This window comes from Protopterus annectens, chromosome 4.part1 (genome assembly GCF_019279795.1).
Source record: "Protopterus annectens isolate FY-2018-M chromosome 4.part1, PAN1.0, whole genome shotgun sequence".
NCBI lineage: Eukaryota > Metazoa > Chordata > Ceratodontiformes > Protopteridae > Protopterus > Protopterus annectens.
In genome coordinates this window covers 860,486,989-860,499,374 of record NC_056734.1, presented here as the reverse complement: position 1 = coordinate 860,499,374, position 12,386 = coordinate 860,486,989, and the positions used below count along the sequence as shown (strand labels likewise).

Genomic DNA, 12,386 nt, shown 5'->3' with positions numbered 1-12,386 from the left:
ATATAAACTAATATGTCTATATAGAGCATTAGTACCTTTAACATTCTTAATATCATTCAGATGTTCATGTATTCTATCTCTTAATCTCCTAGAAGCTTTCCCTATATAGAATGTGGGGAATTTTAAACATTTAGCTAAATATACCACATTTCTAGTCTGACAATTAAAGTGCCCATTATTTCTCATTATGTTAAACCTACCACTCGCTGGGATTATATAAAGACACTGATTACACATCCCACATTTAAAATTACCCTTCTTTCTACAATGAAAAACATTTTCATAATTTCTACACCTATATATTCCTTTCAAACATATTTTTAAAGGACCAATCATTCTTAAAAGTAAAGGTAGGTCTATCACCCGATTTATCCGCCAATGTCTTCTCGGTGGAAAGCAAATTCCCATTTTTATTAATTAACTTACAAATTGCTGTACTATCCTTATTGTAAGCTAAAATAAAGGATAATTTGTGGTCTTCTGTGATATTTACTTTTCCACATACACCTGCAACCCTGCCATTATTTTGATGTTCCACAATAGGTTGAAAGACACCTTCATGTCTCTTACTTAAGACCTAATATTTAATATTTTCTAGTAAACTACTGGGATACCCTCTATTACTAAATAAATTTGGTATGAAATCAACCTCTTAATTAAATTCATTATCCAAAGTTTCCATCCTGGCCACACTCATCAACTATCCTTTCACAACAGATCTTTTTTGATGTAGGCAATGGCAGCTTGCAAAATTCAAATATGAATTTGAGAAGGTGGATTTCCTGTAAATGCTTGAAATAAACCTCCTATTAATAGCATACATCCTTAATTCAACATCCAAATAGGAAATCAAACTGTCCCTCACATTATCTGTGAAAACTAAAAAAAATCAACCGTCTCATTAATATATTGTAGAAATTCATCCAACAAACCCTTCAACCCTGCCCATATTAAAAAAAAATGTCATCCAGGTATCTAGTGTAATATCTAAAATTATTATTATTATATATACTACTAAAAACATATTCACAATTCCAAAAATACATCACATAATTAGCAAAGGTGGGGCAGATGATGCCCCCATTGCCACTGCCATGATTTGTTTGTAAAATTGTCCTTCAAAACAAATAAAATTATTGGCAAGAACAATCTCCATTAGGGCTACAAAAGTATTAATACGATCTTAGTCAAATCTTTTAGTTTTCAGTAGCTGTCTCTCCAACTACTCAAGGCCAATATCTTGTGATAATACAGAAAACAAATTACATACATCTGTTGTCAATAATAACATATAATCTACAATCTCAATATTGTTTAAATGGGACAAAAATTGCCAAGTATCCCTACACATATACCCATATGTATCTAATCCACTTTTTAAATGATAGTCCAAAAATGCTGCAATAAAAAACATTTTGGACCTTTTACCATCTACTATGGGTCTAAAAGGGAGGCAATTAAGACCTTTGTGAATTTTTGGGATACCAAAGATACTAGCAATAACTGGATGGTCATTTTTCATAAAGGCATGGTCATCGATATTAATTTGACCTTGATGCAACATGTTGTCTAACAAAAAATCAGCTTTCCTGTAAACAATATTAATTTCATTATATGAAATTTCCTAAGTGCTGTCCATAAATAAAGCACCCATACTATTAAAATAGTCAGTCTTATCCATAATAACAAAAACTGTTGCTCTTATCAGGTTTTATAATGTGGATGTCTCTATCTTTCAAAATATCAAACACTAAAAACTGTTCATGTGGTTTCAAGTTATCAGGGACATCAATATTTGGATTCTGTAAAGCTTTTATGTTTTATGTTTTATGAATGTTTCCTTCCTAAGTCAGCCAATGTAATTTTGCTAAGATTTTTCTCCCTGAATACCCTTGCTAAGTGTATATCAGTCAAATTAAGCATTCATACTTCCAAGCCCTTAACAAATAGTTGTCAAGTGCTTGATCTTGCAGTGCTAGGGTGTGCATGCACACAATTGTGTAGGTCCTCACACCATGTTTATGTGTCCTTGCACTTAGTGCAGATTGTTGAATTCATGAATGTTAATATGTTCACACCTCATTTGCATACTCACAGTGATCATAGAGCTGAATCTTGACTATATAATGCTAATCATGTTGATAAGGAACTTGTCATAGTAGGGGAGACTATATGGATCCAGAGAGATTGAAACAATTATTTGATTTGAATGACTTTTTCTACTTTAACAACTTAAAATGATTTATTTTTACCTCATCGATGGGTTACTTTTTCACAATACTTATTTGTTTACTATCTGCATTGTTTATCGATTTCTGTTGGCATAGCCATGTATACCATTTATTTCTTTGAGATAAAGCATGTTTAAAAGTGTTGCATCACTTACTAGCAATATCATGAATTTTACATTTGTAGCCCCAAAAGTGAGTTAAGACAGATACATATACATACACAATATAGTAGGTAGAATGATAGATAGATAGATAGATAGATAGATAGATAGATAGATAGATAGATAGATAACAAATAGATAGATAAACAAATAGATAGATAAACAAATAGATAGATAGAGAGATAGATAGATAGATAGATAGATAGATAGATAGATAGATAGATAGATAGATAGATAGATAGATAGATAGTCTGCCCTCAACACAAATGGGGCATCAAATAAATATTTATACATTTTAATTGAAAAGTTTAAACTAAGTTTAAATTATTTTGGTTAATGCTGCTATGTACCATAGAGTTACACATCAGTTGTCATCCTTACAGATTTTAAGTATTGTTTTTCATTTTTTTGTGTGTGGTGTTCTGTATTAACTGCATGTACTCAAACTGAGCTTTATTATTTATATTACTTTTGTTCATGATGGCTGAATACATTCACACCTATTTATTTTTTAATACTCACTTGTCGCTTAACTTCATTTTTTTGTTCTTTTATGTTTCATCTCATACAGGGCTATAACACCCAAGACATCTGGAATCTGGACCAAGTATACCATCATACAGCAATTCAGAGAATTAAGTTATCATACAGGTACTATGGCAACATGACTTTCCTCTTAGACAGAGGCAGAAGTGGCAAGTTGTCCCATGATGCTATCTGGGAGCAGGTGGTGGACAATGATAATGAGGCCAGATGACACGGCTTTGCTTATCAAAAAATCAGACATTCAGCCAGTGATATGATAAATGCAAAACATAGGTCAGCTGCAATTGCCCAGGAATTAATGGGTACTGTGTGTGCTCCTGTTACTGAACAACCATTGACTGATACAGAAGAGTTCCTGTACACTGTCAGAGATACAGACATCTCAGCACAGGGTTCACACAGAATCATTGATGTCAGTGCTAACATGCCGGACAATCCAAGTAAGTCTACTGGACTTCCATGTATGCAAAATAATTAAATAACATTTACAATGGATAGATAGATAGATAGATAGATAGATAGATAGATAGATAGATAGATAGATAGATAGATAGATGGATGATAGATAAAGAGAAATAGATGGATTAGAAGAAAGACTGAGAGAGAAAGAGAGAGAGAGAGAGAGAGAGAAGGCTGGGGTGAATCAAACTGGATGGTTCACTTTTGTATATGATATTTCTTATTCTGCAGAGGTAAAGGAGAATATTTTCTGTTTTGTGTGCCATTTGCATTGCAATGCCTACCATCAATGTTTCATCTCCCTTTCTTATCTGCAGCTGTATCTGCTTCTGATTTTGCACAACCACCTGCACATGGTAAGCACACCTGATTTATTGTTATTAATATACATGAAGTAGATTTCTGTATACATGAAAGTCCTTTTTGCATCAAGTTAGCATCTGTTATTATTTAACTCATTACATCCATGTGACGACTCCAGGTGCATCTGCGGTTAACTTTTACTGACACCCCTATTAGTCACATATTGCTTGTACATATGTCTATCAATAATTCCAAAACTATGCTATCTACAAGGTTTTAAAAGATTTCATCTTAAAGCATGATAGCTTATTTGACCTCTGTTTAAAGCAATTAAACATATATTAACTGTTGTTTTAATGATATATATATATATATATATATATATATATATATATATATATATATATATATATATTTAAAATTGTCACATTTTTCTAAATATCTCAACAACCAAATAGCACAGACAGAGCTCCTTAGCTTCATATGAAATCTCTCAGCTAGATGAATAAAGTGCTGCTGACAGTATGTGTGTAACTTGAGTGGTAGATGAAATATTATGTTATTTATAAAATATTACAAATGTAATACTGTTTACTGTGACTTATAAAATTTAGTTTAAAACTTAGAACCTAAAGAATACTACTACTATAAAAATAGTTTGTGCTGCAGAGTTTGCCATTTAAACTTCTTTCATAACCACTATGGCTCCAAAGATATGAACATTTATTTGAAATATGAGGACATAATTTGATTCTGCCAAAAGTCTTAGGCTCTGCCTATTGGAATTTACAGTGCAAACTTCTTAAACTCCATTGAAGTGAATGAGGTAAAATACATTTTTTGAAACATAATTTTTTTTCAAACACCTTTATTGAATTATCACTTGTGTGGGACTGCTTGAACCATGAGGGTGACGCCTTGGACTGGGTGAATGACATACTGGATTGGGTAGTGTCTGTAACAGAATGACAGCTGGGGGAGGGTTGGCATTCATGTGGCATGAGAGCTGCTAAATCATCAGGTGTGAGCTGACTTGACTATGCCATATCCTGCTCCTATAGTGGCAATATTTCCAATGCTCCATCAGTAATTGAGGTATCCACACCTAGATATGGTAGGTCACGTACTCATGGTTCTGGACATAGTTGTGATGAGAGCATGTCCAGCAGATATCATTCACATCCAAATAGCACAGCAACTTCTAGCCAGGGCCATGGAACTAGCACTGCAACTCCTGGTTAAGGTAGTTCTCATGGTCAGGGGCAACAATACTGAACTGACCATTCATGCAAGGCTCACATCTGTCCAGAATGCCAGAACATAGTGCTAGCACAGTGCTTTACCTACTTGTTCCACACTTACCGTGTTAATACTGTAGCTACAAAATATATCCTTGGAGGCTGTCTCTGTCTGATGCTAACAACACACAACAAAAAGCTTGTTGATTTTTTGCAGGCATCAGTTTAATTTAATCTTTGTATGTGTTTAGGATCTTCACTTAGGTAGTAAGTCTGTGTGCTATCCTTTGCCTCTTAGCCAGAACCATGGCATATTTTGCACACTGCCAGCACCATTTACAATTGATGGTCCTTCCTTAGACTCCTCATCTGTATCTGCTGCAGGTGCTGTCCCTGCCTGTGGTCTTGTTCCTTGTTGTCCATGCTGAAGCTGTTTCTTGAGAAGTATATTGTACAACATGGCATAGACTGTGCGTATTTGGGCAGAGGTGACCTGGATTCTAGTACAGGGCCCCTCCTGATGTGTCTAGACACTAGAATCTTGATTTGAGCAGGCCAAATACATGTTCTATGGTATCCATAGTTTGAGCATGGGCTTCATTGTATCCTTGCTCAGTGAGGTTGAGTGGATTTCTCATGGGTGATATGAGCCAAGGTTCCAATTTATAACCCGCATCCCCCACTAGTTACCTTTGTGGAAAGTCACCCAAAAAAAACTTTTGTAGAGCTTATATTTGTGCCAAATTTGATTCATGAAAACTGCCTGGGTTACCTGCACACACATTGTCAATGATCCCTTGGGCATTACAGACAACCAGATAGTTTACAGAGTGGTATCCTTTCCTGTTATTGTACCTCCTTTCCTGTTCACCTGATGGGGCTGTGTGTGTGTGTGTGTGTGTGTGTGTGTGTGTGTGTGTGTGTGTGTGTGTGTGTGTGTGTGTGTGTGTGAGTGTGCATGTGTGTAATCTATGGCTTCCAAAACTATATGGAAGTGTGCAAGCGCATAAAAAATCTTGCATGGTTCTTGTTATCTCCTCTGGAGTACCTGGGAAGCAGATATCATCCCTTGCATGTTGAAGCATAGCATTTAGAAACAAATGTAAAATTCTAAAGGTTGAGGTCTGTGACACTCCTTATGTATCCCCTGCAGGTCTCTGGAAAGTATCCATAGCTACGGTACTTAATGGAGCACATAACTTTGTTTCCACTTTGTTTTCTGTAGTTCTCCATGATTTCCTGAGGTTGCATATTTCTTCTAGTGTTTTCCTGTCTATCCTATATTGCTCTGCAATTTCTGCATCATGCAATCTGAGATAAGTCAAATGGAGTTTAATAACCCTTCTCTTTATCAGTCGAGGTCTGGCAGCAGCAGCATCTTGTAGTAAAGCCTGTTGCACATACATATTAATGATGGCAGCAGCAGCAACTTGTAGTAAAGCCTGCTGCACATACAGATTAATGATGGCAGAAGCAGCACCTTGTAGTAAAGCCTGTTGCACATACAGATTAATGATGGCAGAAGCAGCACCTTGTAGTAAAGCCTGTTGCACATACAGATTAATGATGGCAGAAGCAGCACCTTGTAGTAAAGCCTGTTGCACATACATATTAATGATGGCAGCAGCAAACCCTAATATTTTTTTTCTGTTTGTAATTGTATGTAACTATGCCTGTACTCCAAATAGTTTGTGATTTAAGACAAAAGGGATCTCTGAGTGTACACACTCACTTTATACTTTCCTGAATAGCTGTACAGTGATAAATTGCTTAATTAACATATATTTTGGCCACTTATTCCTTCATTAGAACTAGCCCTTGTTGTGAGGCTCTGCACTAAGTGCTGAGCTATGTAATGATTACCAAATAGCACTCTATCATGGGCATGCACATGACAGCAGCACTAAATGTAGAGGCTCATGAATCCAGCCCAGTGAGCTGCTTGCCTGTGTGTCTGACAGCAACAACATCTGATGTGTACACAGTCAATGATTTTAGTGTAAACAGCATTTGCATGTGTTTGCATGTTGTATGGTTATAATGGGATACACTGTACATGACTGACAGCAACGGGGTAAAATATATAGTAATGTGGCCACTGTTTTTAAATTTATTAATTTATTTGATTGCATTTTTAATTTTTATAGTTGTTGGGCACATCTTAGTGTTGGTGGAATTACAATAGGTTGCAGTGTATGCAATGGACAGTAACAAACTGAAGTAGGAAGTGGGGTATATGTGCTTTCATTTTTACTAAGTTTCATCGGAGACACTGTCGTATGCACCATGAATGAGCACACTTTATTTGGAAGAAGGTCTTTAAATGGGACACTTTTGGCATGTTGTTTTGTTATTAGCAACCATTATTGCATTGTAGACATATTGATGTTATAATTCCAGAATATAATGTATTTATTTATTTATTGTTTGTTAACCGGGTTAATCCAGCTGGGCTTGTGGTCCATTTTCAGTGCAGACCCAAGGAGAAAAGCTCAGAATACAAATACAGACAGACATTTGCAACATTACAAAATATAAGTACAAAGTTTTGTAAAACTTGGAAAAGGCAAAAATACAGAAAGTTGCCACATTAGTAACAGATAATGTATCTTATATCAAAATTATTATGTACAGGAAATAACAGTTTTACATTAATAGATACACCGCTTAGCAATTTACAGTGTCAGTTTGAGAATATGTGTAAGGCAGGCTAGAGGGGGGCATGCAAAAGAAATAGGAAAGATGTATAGTAATAAAAATATATAATATAAAGAATAATTTGGAAAGATGTAAAGAGAAAGACCTATGACATATTGTTAAATTTAGCAAAGAAAAATGATTTATGAGTGTAGTTAGTGGTGTGGGTGTTTTAGGTGGGAGCATGTGAAGGACATTCCCATTTGGAGGCGAGATGAGAGTGAAGCATGGATTTGTAGTTGTTATGGTTTGGTATCTTACGTAGTGGTGTGGGGAGAGCATTCCACAGTTTGGCTATGATGTGGGATAGCAATAGTTGACCAGGTGGGTGTAGGGGTTTGTGTACATGTAGGAGGTTTTGGCCTTTGGATCTCAGGGTGCGTCCAGGTGTGTAGGGTGTTAGAGATTTGGAAAAAGAGGGGCATTCTGTTGGTTTAAAGATGAATTTGTGGGCTGTTGTAAGTTGTAGGTATTTTAGGTGGTTGTGGAGTTCAAGCCAGTTCAGGCTGTGAAGGGAGTTGCAGTGATGGGAGGAGTTCTTAGAATTGGTTGCAAATTTGCAGATTTTATTGTAACAAGCTTTGAGTTTGGAATGGAGGCCAAGTTGTAGGTTGGAGAATAGGGGAGCACCATACAAGAGAGAGGGGAGAAGGAAGGTTGATGCAAGGGTTTGATGGGAGGAGGGAGTTAGGAAGCAGTTATGTCTGTAGAGGAGACCAATTTTCTGGTTGTTTTTTTGATTGCAAAGAGGATGTGGGAATCGAATTTTAGGTTTTCATCAATAGTAATGCCAAGTAGCTTGGTACTAGGAACAATTTCTAGAGGGGAGTTATTGTGGCTTTTGATGGTAAATTGGTCCTTTTTGGATGGTGAGATTTTGGTAGGAGTGAAAATCATTAGTTTTGTTTTGTTGGCATTTAGGGCTAGGTGATGAGACTGCATCCATGATTCCATTTTGGAGAAGGCTATTTGGGTATTAAGTAGAAGTTTGCAGGGGCAGGAGGCTGAGCAGATGATGATGGAGTCATCAGCATATTGGATGACTGAGGTGTCAGGGATGGAGTGGTGGAAATTGTTGATGAATAAGTTATTGAGGAGTGGGCCCAGTACTGATCCTTGAGGAACTCCAATGGGTGTAGGTAAGAAAGGGGAAGTTGATTCTTTCCATTGTACAGCCTGTTGGCACATGGAAAGGTAGCTGGTGAACCAGGCAAAGGTTGAGGGAGATAGATGCAAGTGTGAGAGTTGGGAGAGGAGTAGGGAATGGGAGATTGTATCGAATGCCTTTGAGAGGTTGAGAAATAGAGAAGATACATATTTGCCATTGTCACGTGCTAGGTTGATTGTTTCAATGATGGAGAGGAGGGCTGTCATGGTGCTGTGGCTGGGACGGAAGCCATGCTGGGTGGGAGAGAGGAGCTTGTGCTGGGTTACGTAGGGCATTAGCTGAGAGTGGATGGTTTTCTCGAGAATTTTTGAGAGAGGAAAGAGTATAGCTATGGGTCTGAAATTGGTAGTGTCTGTGTTCTTACCACCTTTGTGGAGAGGGATTATGAAAGCATGACATCAGATGGTAGGTACATAGGATTCCTGAATGGACCCATTTATGAGAATGGATATGGGATAGGCTATAGATTCAGCTGACATTTAAACAAAATTTGCTGGGAAGTTGTCAAGGGCATTGCGGCATGGTTTTAGCTTTTGGAGTAGTCGTTTGATAGCTTTGGTGGAGACAGGTTTAAGGGAGAACAAGGGGGGAGAAGGAGGGTGAGAGGGGAGGTTAGGGGGGGCAGAGTGAGGGGGTAGCATTGTTGGGTGGGTTGGGGAAAGTGGTGGATAATTTAGCTATGCAATCTATGAAAAATGTGTTGAATTCAGTGGCTGTTTCAAGGCTTGAGAGGTTAGGATTGGGGCTGGGGTTGGTATTATTACCAGGGTTGAGTATTGAGGAGATGGATGTCCAGAATTTCTTTGGGTTGTTTGAGTGCTTGGATTGCAGGTTGCAGTAGTAGTTTTTGCGCTCTTTTGTTATTGATTTTTTGGCTAGGTTACGTAGATGTTTGTAATGATTTTGAGATTTTCACTTTGCCTTTCACACAACACTCCACGAGGTGCATTAAGGTAATAACAGGTTATAAGCAAATGATTTACATAATTTTCCAACTAATTTGCTGGAGGGCATGTAATAAGCCTTTACTTGTGTAATATTCAGTGACAGATTAAGTTCTCTGGGTTCTTGGGCATAGTTCTCATAGAAGCATCGGGGATCATCCTTTCCAAGAGCAGTCAAGAAACAGGTTTGGAAAGGCTTTGCACTCAAATAGGCTGCTCAGAAATTCAGATGCTATTATTTATTTTTATGTAAAATTACGAAAGAATGACATGTTAGTATTTCTTTAGTAACTTAACCTGGAAGAGTTTATGTAGAATGTCATGGCAGCAAATTAAAGTTTACATAATGCTCAACATTTGTCATTGACATCTGATGTCTGAGTTGTATCATTTTACAAATATTTAGTCTTGTTTAGCAATACAATATGCATAGGTTCACAGGTTCATAGGTTGATACTAGGCTATCGGCCCTAGGGCCTATACAAGCCCAGCCACAACAATTCCCTGGCTATTTCTTCCCACACTATTTACTTCCCTGGAACCCTGTCTAGCAGAGCGACTGACATAATCCCTGGGGTGAATTTCCTTTCTCCCATCCAGTCATCAAGGTTCCTTTTGAAGAGGGCCAAAGAGGCGCTCTGCTTGACATGCATGGGCAGTCTATTCCAGAGTCTGGGGAGTCTCTGGGTCAGGAACCTATCATTCTAGCAAGTTTTGTTTATTTTAATGACAAGCTTTAGACCCCTGGATCATGTGGCTCTGAGGGATTGGGATTTCTTTAAGTGTAGCATGTCCAATAGCTCTGGGTTTGACATGGCCTTGTATGTTAAGCAGAGATCGCCTCTGAGTAGATGATATGCAGCAGAGTATAACTGGAGTTTTTTAAGGTGGTCAGCGTAGGACATCTGCTTTAGGCCTGTGATTCTTTTAGTGAGGTATTTCTGCGGCCTTTCCAGTTGTTGCAGATGTCTTGAGAGGTACATACCAAATGGGGCATTGTATTCTATAATGGGTCTAATGAGGGATGAGTACAGTGGGACAATGACCTCTTTTTTCTGGAAGAAAAGCCCTTAGTGATGAGATGTGCCACATAGAAAGATTTTCTGACTGTTGTGGTGATGTCGTTATCGAAGGTGAGACCACTGTCCACCTGTGTCCCTAAGTCTCTTATCACACTTTTGGTGTTTAGTGTACTGCCACCTATGTGGTAATTCATGGGTACATTCTTTTGCCCAAAGGGGATACATTTCTTGGCACTGAGTTTGAGCCCATGACTCATAGGTTCATAGGTTCATAGATTAGTACTAAGCTAACTGCCCTTGCGAGCCACTTTAAGCCTAGCCAAAAATCCCTTGTGAAAGTCAAACCCTGCACCTTGTGTTTGCAAGGCAAACACCTTAACCATTAGGCCACCCTCCCAACCCTGGCACCAAGCATCTGTTTCTGTAAGGCCCTTTTGTAGAGTATCCACATCATTTGGGGATTCAATAATGGCTCTCAGTTTGCAGTCATCTGTGAACTTTGTTAGGCAGAGTCCCTTAGTGTTGGCCTGTACTTCAGCGTAGTAGATGCCAAACAAGAGCGGTCCCAGGACTGAATCCTGATGTACTCCACTTGTCACTTGTCTGGAGCTGGATTTAGAGTCGGCTACTTTTACAGTGTGGGTTCTGTCAGTAAGCCAGTTGGCAACCCATTGGGTCAGGTAGGGATTAATGCCCAGCTTAGTAAGTCTATCTATTATTCCAGAGTGGGGGGATGGTGTCAAAGGCCTTGGTGAGGTCCAGATAGGCTGTGTGGACCACCTTACCCTTGTTCATGGCTCTGGAGACTGATTCGAAGAAGTCAATCAGGTTCAGGAAACAAGATCGGTCCTTCACGAACCCAAACTCAGTGGGGTCCAGTGTTTGAAGGTTGCCAATGTCTTTGTTTATAAGTTCCATGATAATACGTTCCATGACCTTACAGATCAGGCTCGTCAGACTGATGGGGCGGTAGTTCCCGGGATTCAAGGTGGATCCCCCTTGTGGAGTGGGATAACTGTGGCTCTGCACCACTCAGAGGGCACAAAGCCTGAGGTGAGGCTATGATTAAACATGACACTTATGTGAGGTGCCAGTTCATTTTGTAGTTCATGTAATACACAGCCCAGGATGTCATCTGGTCCCATAGATGCTGTATTCTTAGCTTTGGAGAGTGCATTTTTTTACCTGTGTGGCCATTATTACCAGAATTTGGTAATCTTCTGGTATTGAGATGGGCCATTTAGGGGGTGAGAGGGGGGTGAAGTCGGCACTGAATTGATCTGCCAGGATATTGGCAATATCCTTGGGATCAGTATATTTAATGCCATTCTGTTGTAGCTCAGAGCAGATCTGAGCATTGCCATTTAGATTCTTGACATAGTTATAGAATGCCTTGTGGTTGTCATTGGAATCTTTAGCAATTTTATTTTCATAACTAACTTTGGAGGATTTTATGAGGAATCTCAGCTTTTTACTGAGGCTGGTAAGGGAGTTGTTTGCATCCTGGGATTTTCCTCTTTTCTGCAACAGTTTCTTCATTTTGTTGTAAAGTTTGTTTATGGCAGGTGACCACCATATTCGCTTCCTTTTTTTGGAGGAGAGCATCATGGTTCTGTT

At 38.4% G+C, this 12,386-nt stretch overlaps 1 long non-coding RNA gene across 1 annotated transcript in view; it reads left to right on the top strand.

The window, feature by feature from the left end:
* Nucleotides 1-3,758, top strand: part of LOC122801104 — a 654,992-nt gene extending 651,234 nt beyond the window's left edge. Inside the window, exons 2-3 of the long non-coding RNA XR_006364667.1 lie at nt 2,964-3,378; nt 3,715-3,758. This is a non-coding gene — a long non-coding RNA (uncharacterized LOC122801104). The remainder of the gene's footprint in view (nt 1-2,963; nt 3,379-3,714) is intronic.
* The last annotated feature ends 8,628 nt before the right edge of the window (nt 3,759-12,386 follow it).